The sequence below is a fragment of the Macaca fascicularis genome, chromosome 8 (genome assembly GCF_037993035.2).
Source record: "Macaca fascicularis isolate 582-1 chromosome 8, T2T-MFA8v1.1".
Classification (NCBI taxonomy): domain Eukaryota; kingdom Metazoa; phylum Chordata; class Mammalia; order Primates; family Cercopithecidae; genus Macaca; species Macaca fascicularis.
The window spans coordinates 89,598,742-89,618,581 of record NC_088382.1 but is presented as its reverse complement, the minus strand read 5'-3'; the positions used below and the strand labels follow the sequence as shown (position 1 = coordinate 89,618,581).

General features: G+C 42.9%; 1 long non-coding RNA gene across 1 annotated transcript; it reads left to right on the top strand.

The window, feature by feature from the left end:
• Positions 1 to 12,536: 12,536 nt before the first annotated feature.
• Positions 12,537 to 16,612, top strand: LOC107130637 (uncharacterized). The gene is made up of 3 exons (XR_006700427.2): positions 12,537 to 12,826; positions 13,480 to 13,622; positions 13,744 to 16,612. It is a non-coding gene; the product is annotated as an uncharacterized lncRNA (long non-coding RNA).
• Positions 16,613 to 19,840: the final 3,228 nt, after the last annotated feature.

Here is a 19,840-nt window from a genome sequence, read left to right as displayed (position 1 = left end):
AAATCTTTTACATGTCCTTAAGAACCAGTCAATACACCTCTTTACCTCTGTTGTGAGATGGGACAGATGTGTTTGTGACTATTCATCCTGTTAGTCTTACTTCATCTCAATAACTTGCCAAACAGAAAAGGTGACAACAGACCTGCATCTGCAAGAAAGTAAATTTGTTCACAAACAAATCGTTTACAAGTTATGGGATAGCCAGGTGGATATTTCCAGCAGGCAGTTGGAAATCCAAGTCCAGGGCTGAGGAAAGAGCTGGATTTAGGAGTCATTTATTTATAGGGAGTTGTTGATATCTAGGATTTCTGCCTTTTTAAAAAAACATAATAATGCATGTGTATTTATATGTCTTATCTACAGCACCAATTAGATGACATAACATAGAATTTTAAAAAATTTTTGAAGGGTTTACATGTTTTCAATGTCCTAAATGTGACTACGTCTTGTCAAGTGGCCGGGGAGAAGGTGAGGGCTGAAGTCAAGGTCAGGGTTAGGCTCTGGAGATAGCAGTTTTTGATTCTGATTGTGTTCCTAGTGTATCTCTCCATTTCTAAAATAGGGACACTTTAGTCTCAGTTCTATTTCTATTCAGACAGAGTTCCCTAGTCAGTGGCAGGTTTGGGGAACGTTTTCAGTGTCCATGTGATGTAGGTGCAGGAGTGAGAGGCAAGCAGGATGAGGGGCTTGGTGCAGCTTCTGTCCCTTGCTCAGGAAGGTGAGTGGGAAGATTCCTTCCGCCACCCCTGGCCTTTCGGCATCAATGAGCTCACGGTCTCCATGCAAGGGGGCTGGGCTCTCCGACTAGAGGCATGCTGCTGACCTAGAGATAATTAACTGATAGTTTCTACCACGACCTGCTGACCCCTTTATAGGAACCACTGTAAAGATAAAATGACTTTCTGTTTTCTTTTTTCTTAGTGTCTCCGGTCCCTGAAACCTTCACAGTCATCACGTTATTTCGTGTTTATCATTAATCTTTTCGTTGAAAGCATCCCCTTTTCTCCCCTCTTGTTCCTGCCCTGGCCCATCTGCAGTTCAGGTGATCGACCCTCTCAGAAAACACTCCCTGTGAAGCCAAAATGTGAGTGAGTTAGACTGGGCCATTTCCAGCATGCCCCTTGTCACCCTGTGCCTGTGCAGTGTCACCTACTTCTGATAACAGCCTTGGACTGAGGGTGCGGGGGAGGATGGTTTTATGCCACAGATACTTTGTCAATGCTGTCTTCTGAATCTTTCTCCTCATGTCCATTATCACAGGCCTAGAACAATTGTTTTGATTAGACAGTTTAATAAATTGCCTCTTAGACCAGCAGGCGAACCCGAGCATCTTTCTGACTCCTGTGCTGTCATTAACATGCTTCTTAACTCAAAACAGCTGTTCCTCCCCTTCCGCCTCCCCCTCCTCTTCTCTCCCAATCTTTACTCCTTAGACAAACTTTGCTTATTCAGAAACTTTGGGAAAAAAGATTTTTGAGTAAATGAGAAGTCTCAAAACATAAGGATTTGTCTCTTTCAGCATGGGCACCTTTATGTTTAAACATTTTGATGAAAATCTTTCCAAAATACATTATTTAGTACCTTCTTAAACAGAGAAAATAGGGCAAAATTTAATTTTTTTCTTGATGCCTTGGGATCATGACAGTGAACAAGATTTTGTTACTCTGCTGCAATGCAATAGGGCCTTGGGGGTCTTTTGGAGCATATAAAGGGTCCAAAATTTTCTGATTCTGAAGTTATTTTGAAAACTTTAAATAGACTCTCGTCTCTCTGCTTTTCATCAATCCATTGACCTATCACTCTGGTTATCAATGTACCTATTTTCAGAAATTCTTCTACCCTAATTTTCTAATGTTCAATGTTTACTGTGAGCATAGAAGACCAACATAGACACACACTTACACACGTGTCCATGCAGATGTGCATCAGAACTGTGTATAAAGAGGTGTGAGGAGGTGCCTGAGAGTTTCCTATGAGTAAATGGAATATGTTATGAGTTCTCTGTTTTGGTTTTCCAGAGACTGCTTTTGTTAAATTTTTTGCTCATTTTAGGAAAAGAAAGTTGCAAGACAGATGAGTTTAATAATGATGAAAAGCTCCCAGATTTCTAGGAGCTATCTATTTTTCTAGAAAGTTCTTCCTCAGTTCATTTTTTTTTTTCACTTAATGCAAGTATAGGCCATGGTTACTAAAAGGAGATTCCTTTTATGAGAGACCCGTCATTTCATTATCCCAACTTCACATACAAATGATTTCATTATCTTTAAAAATGTTATGGTATTCTCAAACTATTGTCATTAAATGCTGACATTAAAAAAAAAAAAAAAAAAAAAAACCCACCAGGTGCAAAAACAAACTGCAACCACAACAGCTAAATCTCTCTCTCTCCCTCATTGTCCTCCTTGGCAAAGTTCTGTGGAAAGCTGAATAAATGAACAGGGCCATTTGACAGAGTGTAACCCACACCAGCCCTGTTGTGCAATGCCTTGAATGTAAGTCCTTTTCAACTAAATGGAGGTATATTTTCTTTTATATTGTTGACTTTGACCCTGAAGCTTAGCAAAGAACACTTGTGCAACATTTTCTGGATCAATTTATCATCTGCTCAGAGCAGACATGCATTTTTTCTCATCATTAGAGGGAAACCAAACCCATCGACATAATCTCCCATTCTGCTTTGTTTTTTTCCAGTCCTTCATGTGGTAGATTCTGAAATATTAATGAAGAGATATGAAAGTAATGTGCTCTATTCTCACACCCAGCCCCAGTGGGAGGAAGGATATGGCCAGGGAGTAGGAGAATGAGAAATGTCCTCGTTTTGCAAAACAACGTTTCTCAAAGTCAGGTTGTTGGATTCCATCTCTGAATATCCCAAGGTGGTGATCTAAAATCCAGATTTCTGGGCTTACCTATACCTATGGAATCAATATTTCTGGAGGATGGGGCTTTGTCATTTACATTTTAAATGGATGTGCTTAAAACTGATTGGACTAGACGGTGTCCCAGCTTTTTCTTTAACAAATCCTATGCTGCTGACTCTTACGTGAATACTGGTAATAAACTGCTTACAGACTGGGCATCATGGATCATGCCTGTAATCCCAGCTCTTTGGGAGGTCAAGGCAGGAGGATCGCTTGAGCTCAGGAGGTTGAGACCAGCTTGGGCAACACAGTGAGAACTTGTTTCTATGTTTAAAAAAATTAAATTTAAAAATGTACTTACAGAATGCTCTTAATAAACTTTATTATTGTAAGAATAATAACTTTTGATTGTATAGCAGCATTTTTAACTTTTCAAAGTGTTTTCCTATTTTCTATATATAACCCCCCAGAGGTGGACAGGGGAGGTCTCATGACCTCCATTTTAGAGATGTAACAAACTCCCTGAAGCTTAATGACTTGTGCCAACTACATTATACCTTAGTGGTCAGGAGTCAGGACTGGCATGCAGGTCTTCTGACCTCATTTCACTGTACATTCGGTGTTCTAAGATCCAACACACAAAAGGAAGCTTTATTAAAGTGTCCCTTAAAAATGGACTTGAGCCGAAATCAGTGCCTTCCAGGCCTCTCCACATGCTGTCGAGTGTGCTGTGCATTTGCTCCTGAGAGACGAAAGCACAGACGAAGATGCCCTGCACGCCAGGAGAGAAATGGGAATCTTCAAAACAAAGGAATCTCATTCCTCTTCTGTTCATCCCCTTCAATTTTCTGATCCTTTCCCTCCACTCCCTCTTTCTTGTAAAGACTTAAACTCTGAAATAATTATATGAAATTAAGTTGGTAAAAGCCAGGCTTGTTTCCTTAAGATTGATGTGTTAACATTTGGGGCAGTTTTCTTAGGACTTAGGGAGAAGATTATTTCTGAGGTTGGCTGCGGGAAGCTTCCTCTTCCCTAGGGAGGGGTGAGCCTCCTTCCCAGGACACCTCCCTCCGTGACACAGCCTAACTGTTAGCAGAAGTTCATAAAAAAAGTTAGTTGATTTTTTTAAGTGCTGGAGACTTTTCTCCTTTTAATTCTGGTCATAACTACCCACTGTCCAAAAAAGGAGACACAGCAGGCTCTAAACTCTCTCTGAGACTGAATGCAAATTGAGTGTCTGGGAGTCTGAGGGAGGTGCGGGAAACACTTTCCAGCTCCACTAGCCTGTCTTTATCTGTAGATCAAGATAAGCGAGTGGATGGGTTGTTAGCAAAAAGGAATCTCTTCATGCAAATTATAATTCTCTTAAAAAAAAAAAAAGTATGAAGGTGTGACCCTGCCTGTCACTTACCCATGTGCAGTAAAACGAATGGAAGGTTGGAAGACTGGGATGCTTTGCAGTGGAAAATGGCTTGAGTGCCCGTGCTGAAGCCATGCTGAATTTCCCGTGTTCCTGCGGCAGCCTGGGAGGAGACCAGCAGGGTCACATTCGAGTGGTGCTTGCCTGCCCTGACACATCATTTCTAATTATGACACCTTTGTAAACCCCTTCCCTTTTGCTTCATAGGGCTTGTAAAAGGCACCCACAAACCTTTGCCTTCCTGTGCCTCCCTGCCCCGAGGTAGAAATCCTCCTCTTGCAGGAAGTGCAAAGCAAAGTTCAAAGCTTTCTTGGTCAAAACAGAGTGCGCCTGATCCAGGATAACATGATTAGGTAACAATTAGACCAAAAAAAAAAAAAAAAAAAAAAAAAAAAAAAAAAAAAAGCCAGGGCCCTGCATCACTGGCCAGTGCTGGCCTTCTGCAATCTCTGCTCTTCTAAAAGATACTTATTATTTCCTTGTTCAGTATGAAGATGCAAACCCAAACTGAATACCATTTAGGGTCAAAGCCACAAGCAGCTTTGGGCTGTCAGGGGATGGAGAGCTGTAATGAGTCTGTGATGAAATGTCCCCACCAAACACAGAGGCTAAGGGATGGAGCTTAAGAGAGGGATGACAAAGAAAGGAAGCAAGGGTCCACAGACCCAGGGCAGACCCTGTCGCTCTGGTGACTTTCTGAATGACTGCCAGACTTGTTTCCCCGCTATAAAACAAGCCCAGTTCAACCCACGTTAAAAGGGGGTTAAAAGAGGTCATAAATCTTTCTGGGCACTGAAGATCCATGGAAAACGTGGCCTGATGTCTTTGACATCTGTTTTGGGTTCTCAGCCTCAGCTGGCTCCACTGCCCTTTCTCCTGCGATAACTCACAGGCCCCATTCAGGCCTCCGAATGGCAGGTATAGAGTGTCTCCCCTTGGAGCACTGGGGATGAGGGGTGAGCGTCCGGGCAGCAGGCGAGCCCCCAAGGCTGGCCCGCTGACACCGTAAGTCTATACCCAGGGACTGGTGGAGGGGAGGCTGTGGGATTGATGGTGTAAATGGGCAGCACACACAGCCTACAGAGGGGAGGCCGGCGGCGGGTGGGAGAGCGCTGGCTGAGGTTGGTCACACGGAGATTGAATTTCAGCTGAATTAGATCAGAGCTGTGGGAAACAGCACCTCCTTCACACACACAGCCGGTCTCATAGGAAGATGTGGGAGGGCGGCTGGGGAGACAGAGGCAGGCAGCTGCGATGAAATACCGAAGTCCACTCACAGCAGCTAACAGCTAACTTAATTACTCTACTACCTCTCCCCAGCATACTGGCCAGACTTTGCAGACTCTGGGGTTTTAGACTGAAAGGCTCCATGGTGCCAGGGAAAGATGGGGTGGTCAGCATTTAAAACACACTGTGGTTTGGGAGCGAGGCTGCGTGTGTCTCTAAAGGAGGAAAAGCGTGATTATCAAAGTACAGGAAAGGCAGGGAACTTTTAGATCCACAGCTGCAGAAGGCAAACTTCGGAAGGGATTTACGTGGCTTTCACTGCTACCTTTAGGGTTTGATGTTTTATAGCATTTTATTAACATGCAATGCAAGCTCTCAATACCATAACTGTGTTCGCTGCTGCTGCTAGGAACTGTTCCTCTAATCCCCTTTCTCTGCTTAATAACCTGACGCCATTTCAGTGACCCAGAATACCAGCTTTTCTTGGGGAGGCCTTAGAGGAGTGGAAAATTGGGAGAAAGTTTTAGAATTAAAATGGGAACACTTGCAGTCCTATTAAAAAGGGCAAGAAGTCAGCTGCTTTGAAATCCACCCCCTCAGCAGGGGTGGGGAAAGCCTTTCCAGGAGACAGTGGGAACACATTTGTTCCCTAAGCTGGCACCAGAGTGACTTTCTCCAGGGCAGCCAGGGCCTGGCATTCTGTATACGCCATTTGAATCAGGGAGCCTTCAAATGATCCTTTTTTCTCTTCCTGTCACTCAACAAGAGGCTGGCGGCAAAAATTCCTACAGCAGCTTCTCCTGAACCAGGCAGAAACCAACCCCTGAGGCTGCTCGGTGCTCCCTAATCTCCTGGTTGGCATTGCACATCCATTCTGAGCCTGCTGCTACTGATGAGAAAATGACCTCAAACAACTGCCCACTGAAGGTCCCATGTTGTCACCATCCCGGGGGCTTTCTGCATAGCGCTGCTTTTGTCGGACTGAGCAGCTTCTGGAGTTTTGTACAATGCCTGGGCCCGAGGAAACCTGTCAGGATGTTCCCAGTAGGAGGAACGATCATCCCCCGATAACAGACAGAAACACCCAGAACAGAGACAGAGTCCACACTGTGGGATCTGACTCAATGTTTGAATTCTTAGGAGCTCACCACTTCATTGGATTTCTCATGACTGAAAAAAAGAGACCATTAGAATCTGGATGAGAATTTAGGTGCTGGTTTAGATTCTCTTAGATTAGATGGATATCCAAAAGAGTGTGTGGAAAAACTGCAGGAAGGGCCGGGCGCGGTGGCTCATGCCTGTAATCCCAGCACTTTGGGAGGACAAGGTCGGTGTATCATCTGAGGTTAGGAGTTCGAGATCAGCCTGACCAACATGGAGAAACCCCATCTCCACTAAAAATACAAAATTACCCAGGCGTGGTGGCACATGCCTGTAATCCCAGCTACTCAGGAAGGCTGAGGCAAGAGAATCACTTGAACCTGGGAGGTGGAGGTTGCAGTGAGCCGAGATTGCACCACCGCACTCCAGCCTGGGCAACAAGAGTGAAATTCGATCTCAAAAAAAAAAAAAAAAAAAAAAAAAAAAAAAAAAAAAAAGAAAGAAAAACTGCAGAGTCTGAGTCGTCTGAAATGAAATGGGATGAAAAATTTATATGTAAAAATTGTGTATATTTCCTCCAGCCCCAGGAAGAGAGCCCTATGTATTCTGTTAAACAGATCTGCTGATTTTCAAGATGCCAAGACTCTTCCAGACTTAAGAACTACTGTTTTATATTAAATATTTTGCAAAGGTAATTTTAAGAGGGAGCATTGGTTTCCCTCAATCACAGGCTCTGCAAAGTACAATGTGCTGTCTACTGTATACTTTGCCACGTGGAGCCTGGCTGCTTGACTCATGTAACTCAACGTAAACAGTAACTAGGAGAGGACACACATGAGCAGGCAGGGTGTGCCCACAGGGTCACTGCTTGACATGGTTACACTGCAGCTAGAGTATGGCTCTCCCTTGGATGGATCTATTCTGTTAATACCTCTGTCCCAGAATTCGTAGTCCCAAAGTGGTGCTCTGAGAGGATGTATTAACGAAAAGACAGAGCATAAATGAGAACCTTAAAGAGTTTACAGGGTTTGGCCGGGCGCGGTGGCTCAAGCCTGTAATCCCAGCACTTTGGGAGGCCGAGACGGGCGGATCACGAGGTCAGGAGATCGAGACCATCCTGGCGAACACGGTGAAACCCCGTCTCTACTAAAAAATACAAAAAACTAGCCGGGCGAGGTGGCAGGCGCCTGTAGTCCCAGCTACTCGGGTGGCTGAGGCAGGAGGATGGCGTAAACCCGGGAGGCGGAGCTTGCAGTGAGCTGAGATCCGGCCACTGCACTCCAGCCTGGACGACAGAGCCAGACTCCGTCTCAAAAAAAAAAAAAAGAGTTTACAGGGTTCAGGCTTGACAAACCTCTTGGATAAGAAAGGTGGGTAGATATAGAACAAGATTTGCATCCATCACATGGGAAGAGTATACACTGGCCTGGGAGTACAAACCCCTTTCTGCCAGGGTAGGGAAGGTTCTTGGGGGAAAGGTGGTTTTCATAATACATCTTTTTTTTTTTTTTTTTTTTTTGAGGCGGAGTCTGGCTCTCTTGCCTAGGCTGGAGTGCAGTGGCCGGATCTCAGCTCACTGCAAGCTCTGCCTCCTGGGTTCATGCCATTCTCCTGCCTCAGCCTCCCGAGTACCTGGGACTACAGGCGCCCGCCACCTCGCCCAGCTAGTTTTTTGTATTTTTTAGTAGAGACGGGGTTTCACCGTGTTCGCCAGGATGGTCTCGATCTCCTGACCTCGTGATCCGCCCGTCTCGGCCTCCCAAAGTGCTGGGATTACAGGCTTGAGCCACCGCGCCCGGCCCATAATACATCTTAAACAATAACAAAGATGCCAGAATCCCATAGTTTCCCTTTCTGGAGTTGATGTTTGGATGCAAATTATGGGCATGTTTTGCCTTAAATAAATCCAGTGTTAGGCCAGGGCAGTGGCTCATGCCTGTAATCCCAGCACTTTAGGAGGGCAAAGCAGGCAGATTGCTTGAGCTCAGGAGTTCAAGACCAGCCTGGGCGACATGGCAAAATCCTGTCTCCACAAAAAAATACAAAAATTAGGCCAGGCACGGTGGCTCACGCCTGTAATCCCAGCACTTTGGGAGGCCAAGGCAGGTGGATCACAAGGTCAGGAGTTCAAGACCAGCCTGGTCAACATGGTGAAACCCTGTATCTACTAAAAACACAACATTTGCTGGGTATGGTGGCACACACCTGTAATTCCAGCTACTTGGGAGGCTGAGGCATGAGAATTGCTTGAACCTGGGAGACAGAGGTTGCGGTGAACCAAGATTGTGCCATTGCACTCTAGCCTGGGCAACAAGAGTGGAAACTCTATCTCAAAAAAAAAAAAAAAAAAAAAAAAGGAAAAGAAAAGAAAAGAAAATCCAGTGTTGATAAGTTGATTTCCCAAAGCAGATGAATTGGGAAGGTGGGTGTGGTGATTATTTATGTTACATAGTAGCTACTGGTGTAGCTATGTAAAGACGCTGTGGTTTACGCCTATAATCCCAGCACTTTGGGAGACTGAAGTGGGCGGATCACAAGGTCAGGAGATCGAGACCATCCTGGCTAACATGGTGAAACCCCGTCTCTACTAAAAATACAAAAAAAAAATTAGCCGGGTGAGGTGGCAGGTGCCTGTACTCCCAGCTACTTGGGAGGCTGAGGCAGGAGAATGGCGTGAACCCGGGAGGCGGAGCTTGCAGTGAGCCGAGATCACGCCACTGCACTCCAGCCTGGGTGACAGATTGAGACTCCGTCTCAAAAAAAAATAATAATTAAATAGCAGCTCCTGGCTGGGCACGGTGGCTCACGCCTATAATCCCAGCACCATGGGAGACTGAGGTGGCTGATTGCTTGAGGCCAGGAGTTCAAGATCAGCCTGGGCAACATGGTAAAACCCTATCTCTACAAAAGCAAAACAAAACAAAAATTAGCTGGGCATGGTGGTGTGCACCTGTAGTCCCAGCTACTCAGGAGGCTAAGGTGGGAGGATCACTTGAGCCTGAGGAGGCTGAAGCTGCGGTGAGCTGTGATCATGCCACTACACTCCAACCTAGATGACAGAGTGAGACCTTGTCTCAAAAAAAAAAAAAAAGAAAAGAAAAGAAAAAAAGTAGCTACCACTGATGCAGGACTCATTTACATACTTTATCTCAAGCAATTCTGACAACACAATGAAATGTGTACTATCTATCCCATTCTTCAGATGAGGAACTTAAGGTTTAGAGAGCTTTAGTTCCTTCCTGAGGATTACTTTTCTACTAAGTGCCAGAGAGAACCAGCATTGAAAGCCAGATCGGTCTACCTCCAAAGACTATGCTCTTAAATTCTCCATTAGTCAGCTCCTCCGTGCAGTGGGATTTGATGCTTTACCAGAAATATCAAGACCGTAAATGCATCTTAAACACAATTTGATTTTCAAAGGTAGAAAAAAAAAAAAGGAATGAAGTTTTACCAAGTGCCTATAGTATCCAGATAGTATGTCAGGGGATATGACTATGTCATTTTGTAAAAAATTAAATTTTATAAAATAATCAATTCTGGTGGAATATTTTCAAAATATACTTGTCAGTTAAAGTTAGGTTTACATGGCCAGGCACAGTGGCTCATGCCTGTAACCCCAACACTTTGGGAGGCCGAGGCAGGCAGATCACGAGGTCAGGAGATCGAGACCATCCTGGCTAACACAGAGAAACCCCGTCTCTACTAAAAATATAAAAAAAATTAGCTGGGCGTGGTGGCAGGTGCCTGTAGTTCCAGCTACTCAGGAGGCTGAGGCAGGAGAATGGCGTGAATCCATGAGGCGGAGCTTGCAGTGAGCCAAGATTGTGCCACTGCACTCCAACCTGGGTGACAGAGTGAGACTCCGTCTCAAAACAAATAAACAAACAAAAAAACTTAGGTACACACATGCAAATCATCCCCCTCAAGTAGTCTCATAAACTAGTCAAAACTTTCCCAGGGCAGAGGGCAGATTTTGCTCCCTATTTTATCCCCTTTGTTCATAGAATATTTGTCTTAGGCCGATAAATAATTACTGAATGAATTAGTGTGTAAAAATGTGAACCTATTTTGAGGACAGCCATCAGAAAGCCTTATTTCTTAAAATGAAAGTGGCTCACCCTGGCAACCAGACATGGAGATAGGGGGATTGCTCAATATACACCCAAAGTAGGTCTTATGCAGAAGACTTAAGAAAGATGAGAGCGAAAATAAGACAAGGATATGGAGATATGGTTTTTGAAACTTGAAAAACTATACTTTGTTTTTCTAATGCTTGTTTCTATTCAGATTGGGGAAATTAAAAGCTCTTACTAGTTCAAAGTTTTGCCTGATGAATATTACACCTACCCCTTTCAGAGATCTCAGTGAATGAGTCCGTCTGTGACTTTTTTTTTTAGCACTGTGATCCAAATGATATCCAAACATAACATTCCCCCTCCTACCCCCAACCCCTCAGTGCATGTGTGTTTGGTAAATGTTAATGTGTCTGGGGTGTTTGGTACTGGGAAGTTAACATTCTTTTTTTTTTTGGTTGGAAATGCAAATAGTTCATCAAATGTAATGCTTTTGGTGAACCAGAGATTGAAAGAATGAACCAATTTTGAAGACAGTAATCATGGACTTGATTTGCAGCTTAAGAAAGGTCATTTCTGCTGAGTAGTATCCTGAAGCAAATACTACTAAGGGAAGCTACGAACTTTCTAGACTTAACTTTCTTAAAACAATGGATAAACATCCCTCTTGAGAAATGCAGGTATTCACATGCTTAAAGACAGAGGTTTGGTACATATGCTTTTTTTTTTTTTTTTTTTTCCGAGACAGGGTCTTGCTTTACTGCCTAGACTGGAGTGTAGTGGCACAGTCATAGCTCACTGCAGCCTCAGCCTCCCTAAGTGTTGGGATTACAGATGTGAGCCTCTGCGCCTGGCCTGCAGATGCTATCTTAAGGGTGCTTGCAGGACTCTGGTGTGGTCAGAGCTCATGGGTTGTAAAGTCATAAATAAGTTATCTCCTTATTTATGTTTCTAAATGAATCTCTGTCTGCCCTTATGTCTTCAGGCCAATAGCAGAGAGCAGTAGTCTTAGGAATCGGAAATAATCACTGGGCTCAGAGTTCTTCACTGCCTGCTCCACACATTAAAATTCAGTATCCCAATTAGATTGTTCCAGGGACACTCCCTCCCTTCTTTCCTTTCTTCCACTGACGCATTCATCCATTCATTCAACAAACATTGATGGAGCCCCTCTGGTGAGAGGAAACACACAAATAAACCCTTAGAGTCCAGTGTGCAATCGAGGGTTAGAGCGGTGCACAGCTTTTGGAAGAGCAGAGTGGAGGGACCCCTGACTGTTGGCAGTCAGGGGCAAGATTTTCCTAGAGGAAGGGAGCTTGAGCTGAGCCTTTAAACTGTTTTTTGTTTTTTTTTTTTTTTTTGAGACAGATTCTCACTCTGTTGCCCAGATTGGAGTACAGTGGTGCTATCTTTGCTCACCCCAACCTCTGACTCCCAGGCTCAAGCGATTCTCCTGCCTCAGCCTCCTGAATAATTGGGATTACAGGCATGTGCCACTACCGCCCAGCTAATTTTCGTATTTTTAGTAGAGACAGGGTTCACCATGTTGGCCAGCCTGGTCTTGAACTCCTGACCTCAAATGATCCACCCACCGCTGCTTCTTAAAGTGCTGGGATTATAGTCGTGACTCACTGCACCTGAGCTGAGCCTTTAAGAATACAAGAAAAGTTTGCTAGGAAGAAAAGAAATGGTAAGGCTGTCCAGGTTCTCATACCATGTGTGAAAGCATGGGCGTGGGGGTGGAGAGGAGAAGTAGGCAGGGGAAATTGTGGCAGAGGCCAAGAAGGGAAGTAACCCTGCTTGGGCTCTAGACTGTGTGTAGAGCCATGATGAGAGATAAGGTCAGATAAGAATAACAATTGCTAACATTTATTGAACACCTGCTATTTTCCAGGCACTGTTCTAATGGATTTATGTGTTTTGACTTAGTTAATCATGGCAACAGCCTTATGAGGTGTGTATAAATATTACTACTGTTTTTCAGATTCACAGGGAGATCAAGTATTTTGCCCAAGAGCACACAGCTAGGAAGTGGAGAAGTCCCGGTTCAACCCAGACAGATTGACTCCTTCCTTCCACTGATGCATTCATCCATTCATTCAACAAACATTGATGGAGCCCCTCTGGTGAGAGGAAACACACAAGTAAGACGTTAGAGTCCAGTGTGCAATCAAGGGTTAGAGCTGTGCACAGCTTTTGGAAGAACAGAGTGGAGGGACACCTGACTGTTGGCAGTCAGGGGCAAGATTTTCCTAAAGGAAGGGAGCTTGAGCTGAGCCTTTAAAGTCTTTTTTTTTTTTTTTTTTAGAGACATATTCTCACTCTGTTTTCCAGACTGGAGCACAGTGGTGCCATCTCTGCTCACCCCAACCTCTGCCTCCCAGGCTCAAACAATTCTCCTGCCTCAGCCTCCTGAATAATTGGGATTACAGACATGTGCCACTACCGCCCAGCACTTACAGAATATTTATGGAAGAAACAACAAATGAATTTATTGATTTTTATCTATTAATTATATGGAAGTGAATTCAGACTTCTTCAGGGTTATGCTTACCTTTGCTTTTGAGATGTAAATTAGCAAAAATGAGATTCCACTAAAACCTTGTCACATATATATATTTGGAAATCTGTGGAATGGTCAACCCCAAACCAAAATTTACATAAGATTAACTTATTTCTTTCAAATTTACAACCAATGGATTGTGGGGTGTGTGTGTGTGTGTGTGTGTGTGCGCGTGTGTTCCATTTGTAGCATGTGTAGTTGCTTTATCTAATATGTACATTCTCTAATTCACAGATGGTTCCAACTTCCTACTCTTCCAGTTAAAATAAACAAAAAGGAGGGTCCTGAGTGTTTATGATTTTCCTAAGATCGATGGTATTTCTTCTGCAGATGATCAACAGTTGCCTGCCTTGGAATTTGGAGTTCGTAAGAACTAGGTAGGTAATGCAATTAGGTCACACTGACATTCAGGGATGGAATTTCCCCAGTGACATTAATGCATCCATTGCTTCCTATATATTTCAGTGTCATAAACAAAGTTGTTCTTTCCTTTGCAAGAAGAAAAGAGCACGGTGGAAACCGAGAAGTGTGTCTTCTGTTTGGTCAGCAAGGCAGGAAAGGCCTTGTGTGCTCTGTCCGTCAACACTGATAAGCTATGACATCAGGAGACTGGGAGGATCCCCAGCTGTTCCACCTACACTGGGTCCCAGGGCGCGTGATCCTGCTCAGGAAGCACGGGGAGCTCAAACGGAAAGATGAGCATCATGAACACAATAAGTCTACTCGGACTTTCTTAAATTATTTGAGTATCCATATATTTGACTTCAAGAGACCTTTATTTTCTGGGTTTCTTCCTTGTAGCTCAAAGAATACGTGCTTTGAGCATTTCAGTTGGTGCAGCCCCTCTACAAAAGCCTTCCTTCAAAAGAGTCAAAATCTTAAAGAATCTAGCAAAACTAGAACAAGATGCATCATAATTGGTTTCTATGAATTAAGAAACAATTGATTTTTAACTTCTTAAGCATATTTGTGGTTATGTATAATAGTATTTGATGCATTTTATTCCATTGCGAAGAGTATTAATTATTATAACTAACAAGTTTTATGTGCTTTATGGTTTCAAATGCCTCCTACAAAGTTTATATTCGCTCATTTGGTTCTCTTTAGCCCTCTCTGAAATGAAGAAAACTATCATTATCCTACTTTTACAGATGAGGAGACTGGAGTTCAGGGAACATACTAGGCTAAGGGTTTTGCCTTAGAGGCAGCCTGTGAAAAGTAAAGGAGCAAGAACTTGAACCTAGTTCAACTTCCAAAACCCATTCTCCTCTTATCCATTCAATGGATAAATCAAGAAAGAGGTGAGAAACTTGTTCTTGAGTGTCCAACGCGGGCTAGGTAATTTTATACATACTATTTCATTTAGAAACTACAGGTTGGGAACTATTATCAGGGATAAAGAAATGAAGATTCCAAGAGGACCAATAACTTAACAGATGCTTGGTAAATGATTGAGCCCTGCTACTGAAAAATAACAGGGAACTCCGGGAGAAAAGATGTTCTTGAACTATATCAGCTTACTGAAATTTGTTAGGAGTGCAAACCTAGGCAGAATATCTCACAAAAGGAAGCTTATTTGTAAAAAGTGGAGTTCAGTTGGCTTTTTTTTTTTTTTTTTCTATTCTGAGGAATATTTTCTTTTCCTTTTCAGAAAATCCAGGTCAGGAACTGTATCTTTGCCCAGCCACCTGCAAACAGACTTGAGAAAAATGTAAACCACCCTCTGCAGGATATTGATTCTGATGGAGTAAATGTTGATTAAGCAGAATGGTGTTTTTTTTTTTTTTTTTTTTAACTGGAGGAATTCCAGATCTTTCCTTAGGCCCGTCTCCCCAGGGAAATGAGCTCTATCCTCAAAAATCTACAGAAAACCTGAGTAAGAATGAAGATTTATGATGGGAGACGCTGGGCGGAAGACGGCTGGCTATCTGGTGGGCTATCTAGAAGCTCATCTTTGTGTTATTAGAGAAACACTCCCGCTCTTGACAGGATATGGTCTGCTTATCACATAATCTTCTCAAGTTTCATTCCCATTCTGCTTACAAATGCCCCAAATATAAAGAGATGCATTTCATCAAGACAGCCTTTTAAGAGGCAGTTGATCCCAGCTGTTGCCGTCTATCTTAAACACCTACCTTTTCACCCTAGTGTGGAGTTTACATGTCGATAAGGGATGTAAAAAAGGGAACTTGAGAAATCTCAGCAGAGGAAAAACACCGAGGCTGTCTCCGGGGGTTGGAGTAGGAATAAGAGCTCAGGAAGCTCTAAGTTCCAGAACACCCCTTCTTTTCAGAGAGGAGCCCTGGGGCGATGCTGGCCTGCCCCAGGCCTTGAGCTGACCTCAAATACCAGGGACTGGAAACCCTTTACCAGGCACATAAGCTGAGGGTTTCATTGCCTGCTACTTTGACATTTTCTTGTCAAGAGCTGGTGGTAAAACAGAAGTGAAAGATGCAGGTAGGAACAGGAGAGCCAGACCTGGAAGGTTTTGGCTCACCCATGGACCCTCCGTCCTGGCATTGTCCATGCTCATCCAAGATGAATTCTCAATACCTGCTTTCATGACACACATATGTAGACCTGGGATGCATTCCCAGATGGCCAAGTGGGATATGCTGGCAAATGACCTGTGAGTTTTCTCTCACTCCTGAGTCTGCAAGCTCAGAAAGCCAGGGGCTCTTGGAGGTTGCTAAGTCCAGAAGACTTTTATGCAGAATACGGAGTGGGAGGTTAGAATTAAGTATTAAGTGGGCAAAACAGGAGGGGTGGTTTCAGAGTCCTGCTTGGGTCCTGGTGCGGCCCGTTGTAGCTGATGGGGTGGAGGCGGGGAGGTATCTCGTTTGTTGGAGAAGAAATAAACCTGTGACTGTGAATCCAGTCTGCTCCCTCCTAAAGACTGGGCTGCAGTGTTTGAAGTCGGGACTGGTGTGTTTCGGGAAGCTGGCTACATCAGGTTCCCATTAGCCCAGGCAGCCGCACCAGTGGGTTCACACCGCGACATGGTAACAATTAAGCCTTCTGCTACTGGTCCTTACCCTGAGGTGAGGCTCTTTTCCTTTTTACCAATGTGACTTAAAGTTGCCCTGGTTTCCTTGTGGCTCGATTTCCTGCAGATTCCCGTTACTTCATGTCTAATCTTCTGAGACCACTCATTAGACCACACAAATTGGAACAATTGTCTCCAGCACACAGATCCTGTTCAAGACCCTCAGTGTACCTAGGAAAAAGACTATCTCTCTGAAACGTGAGAGTTACTTCCTGTGTAAATAGACGAATTACAAAAAATCAGAGGTATAAATATTAGGGAAAATAAACTAATTATACGCCCATACCCTGAGGCATGCTAAAATTATTTTCTTCCTTTAAAAAAAAAGCAGTGGGTTAGAACAATTATTTCCATTTTCAGTGATGAGAGAGATAATACATGTACAAATGACTGTAGTATGAAGCAGAAAAACAAAAAGATACCATTACATTCTATGGTTTTTCCAAGCAAGAAAAATATTTCTTTATAGAGAATAAGCCAGATCAGAGAAATTGCCATTTGAGTTGAAACTTGAAAAATAGGTGGAATTTGGATACATGGAAGTTGGTGGAAAGAAGAAAGAAGCATTTAGGAGGGGGAACAAAAGCAACAAAAATGTGGGCATTTTCTTAGTACTTATGTAGCTTAAGCACTGATACACGCTATGGGAAGTAAAATAATGTATAGATGCCTCTCAATTTACAAAGAAGTTATGTCCTGATAAGTCCATTGTAAGATGAAAATATTGTGAGATGAAAATGCATTTAGGTGCCGGGCACGGTAGTTCACGCCTGTAATCCCAACACTTTGGGAGGCCTAGGGGGACAGATCACCTGAGGTCAGGAGTTCAAGACCAGCCTGGCCAATACGGTGAAACCCCATCTCTGCTAAAAATACAAAAATTAGCTGGGTGTGGTGGTGCATGCCTGTAATCCCAGCTACTCAGGAGGCTGAGGCAGGAGAATCACTTGAACCCGGGAGGTGGAGGTTGCAGTGAGCCGAGATCGCACCACTGACTCCAGCCTGGATAACACAGCAAGACTCCGTCTCAAAAAAAACCAAAAACCAAAAACCAAAAAACAAAAACAAAAAGAATGCATTTAATATACCTACCCTAGTGAACATTATAGCTTAGCCAAGCCTACCTTAAACATGCTCAGAACACTTCCATTAGCCCATAGTTGGGCAAAATCATCTGGCAACACAGTGCACTGTAGAATATCAGTTGTTTACCCTCATGATCCTGTAGCTGCCTGGCAGCTGTGGCTCACTGCCCAGCATTGAGAAAGAGAATCACACTGCTTTCTACTGAATGTATATTCCTTTCATACCATTGTAAAGTTGGAAAATGTTAAGTTGAACCATTGTAAGTTGGGAGCTATCTATAAGACATAGGTCCTGCCTTCAAGAGGCCTTCATTTGAGTTGAAGTGATGAAACAAACACAGGATAGAAATAACTTAGAGAACAATGTAAGACATGTATGATCTTAAATCACTGCAGACCTAGGTAACATTTAATTGTGGTGTGTAGGTGATAAATAAACATGATTTCAAGTAAAGAGTTGTCGAAGTTTGGTGAAATAGCGAGACCAGATTTGAGGGGGATGATGTTTAGTTAGATGCTTAGGGCTGAAGGAAAGTCATTAAAAGAAAGGAGAAAATGAATGAACTGAGAACAAGACAGGCCACATGCCGCAGACTAGTGGTTCTCCAGCTTCAGTGTGCATCAGACTCATTCAGAGAACGTGTTAATAACATACATGTCCCTGAGCTCCACAGCAGACTTTCTGATTTAGCAGGTCTGGTATGAGGTGTGATGAGTTGCATTCTGGCAAGCTCCCTAGTGATGCTGGTGCACCTGGTCTGGAAACTCACACTTTGAGAACTGCTGTGGACAGATCAGCATGCCCAGAGCACAAGCATTTACTTGGGGAAAATAGTGGGAAATCAGACTGTACAAGGGAAGTCCACCAGAAAAGTATTAAAAATCAGTTTGCTGTAAATTCTCTTCATTTTCCTGATGGTTGATTCCTCATCTGAACAAAACCATAAACACTCTTGACTTTTTCTACTCCCAAATGACTTCTTGGTTTAGCATGAATTACTGAGAAAGAAGAAAATCACGGTTTTATGCCTCCAGAAGAAACTACCATGGTTAAAGCTGGATATCATTTCAGAAGACAGATTCCATGAATCCCTCTGCAAGACACATATTCTTAGATAGCTTTACCTCTTCCAGGAAGTGTGGTCTGTTATGGGACTGGTGTTAAGGAGCTTTACACATTGAACGGCCACTGTCAGAGCCAACCCCCTTAAAACCCAAGTGTTAAAAACACTGACCAAAGAGACATAGCAAAATGATGCACTATTTCATTGCTTTCCTAAGAGATCCACATGATTTATTATCTCAAATGTTTTATAAATAGCAGTTATAACCCTTATTACATTATCTTTTGCTTTTGCATATTTAAATAAAAACTTATTTTTCCCCCTATTTTCATAGAAAAAAGAAGTAATCCAGATGAATGTGGGGGTGAGGGGTGAAAGATGCCCAAATTTGAAAACTTTTTTTAAACGTCTTCATTCTGTTTGAAGTAAAGCAATCTCATAATCTTCTTTCTACACTATGGGGTTTTTAAAATGAGTTTCTCCTGGAATTTGTTAGCTTGATGGAGGTGGAAATGTTTTCCTGTAGACAGCTTTTCTTACACGTGTTTAAAGATCAAGCTGTAATATGGTATGTGCAGTACACTCTCCAAAATTTTCTTCAATCCTTTGACTATTGAAGATAAGAATTGTGTAGTATGCAAATGACAGTGATTAGAGAACATCACAGTATACCCAGTTAATAGCATGATTCATATTTATGAAGTACTAATTTCATATAAATACCAAAAATATATACTGATTATACTGTTCAAATTTTGAATTGAGCAAATAAAACAAACTAGCTAGGAAGATAATTTATTTTATAACAGTGAACCACATTTATCATTTATTATCTTTTCTCATGATTTAATGAGTGAAGGATAACTAAAGTAAATAACTTTTAAGGTATTTCTTTACGTAGAAATAAATGACATATTTCAGTTCCATAATGAAATTAGGGACCGATATGGTTTGGCTGTGTCCCCACACAAATCTCATCTTGAATCATAGTTGCCATAATCACCACATGTCATGGGAGGGACCCGGTGGGAGGTAATTGAATCAGGGGGGCGGTTTTTCCCATGCTGTTCTTGAGACAGTGAATAAGTCTCATGAGAGCTGATGGTTTTATAAAGAGCAGTTCTCCTGCACATGCTTTCTTGCCTGCCACCATATAAGAAGTGCCTTTGCTCCTCCTTCACCTTCAGCTATGATTGTGAGACCTCCCCAGCCATGTGGAACTGTGAATCCATTAAATCTCTTTTTCTTTATAAATTACCCAGTCTTGGATGTTTCTTCCTGGCAGTATGAAAATGAACTAATACAGGGACTAAAGATGCTTACTGAAGTGCTTAGAAAGGGAATTTTGCAGCACAGGTAAGAGAGAGTAAGAAACTATTACACGTCTTGAGAGCTGGGCA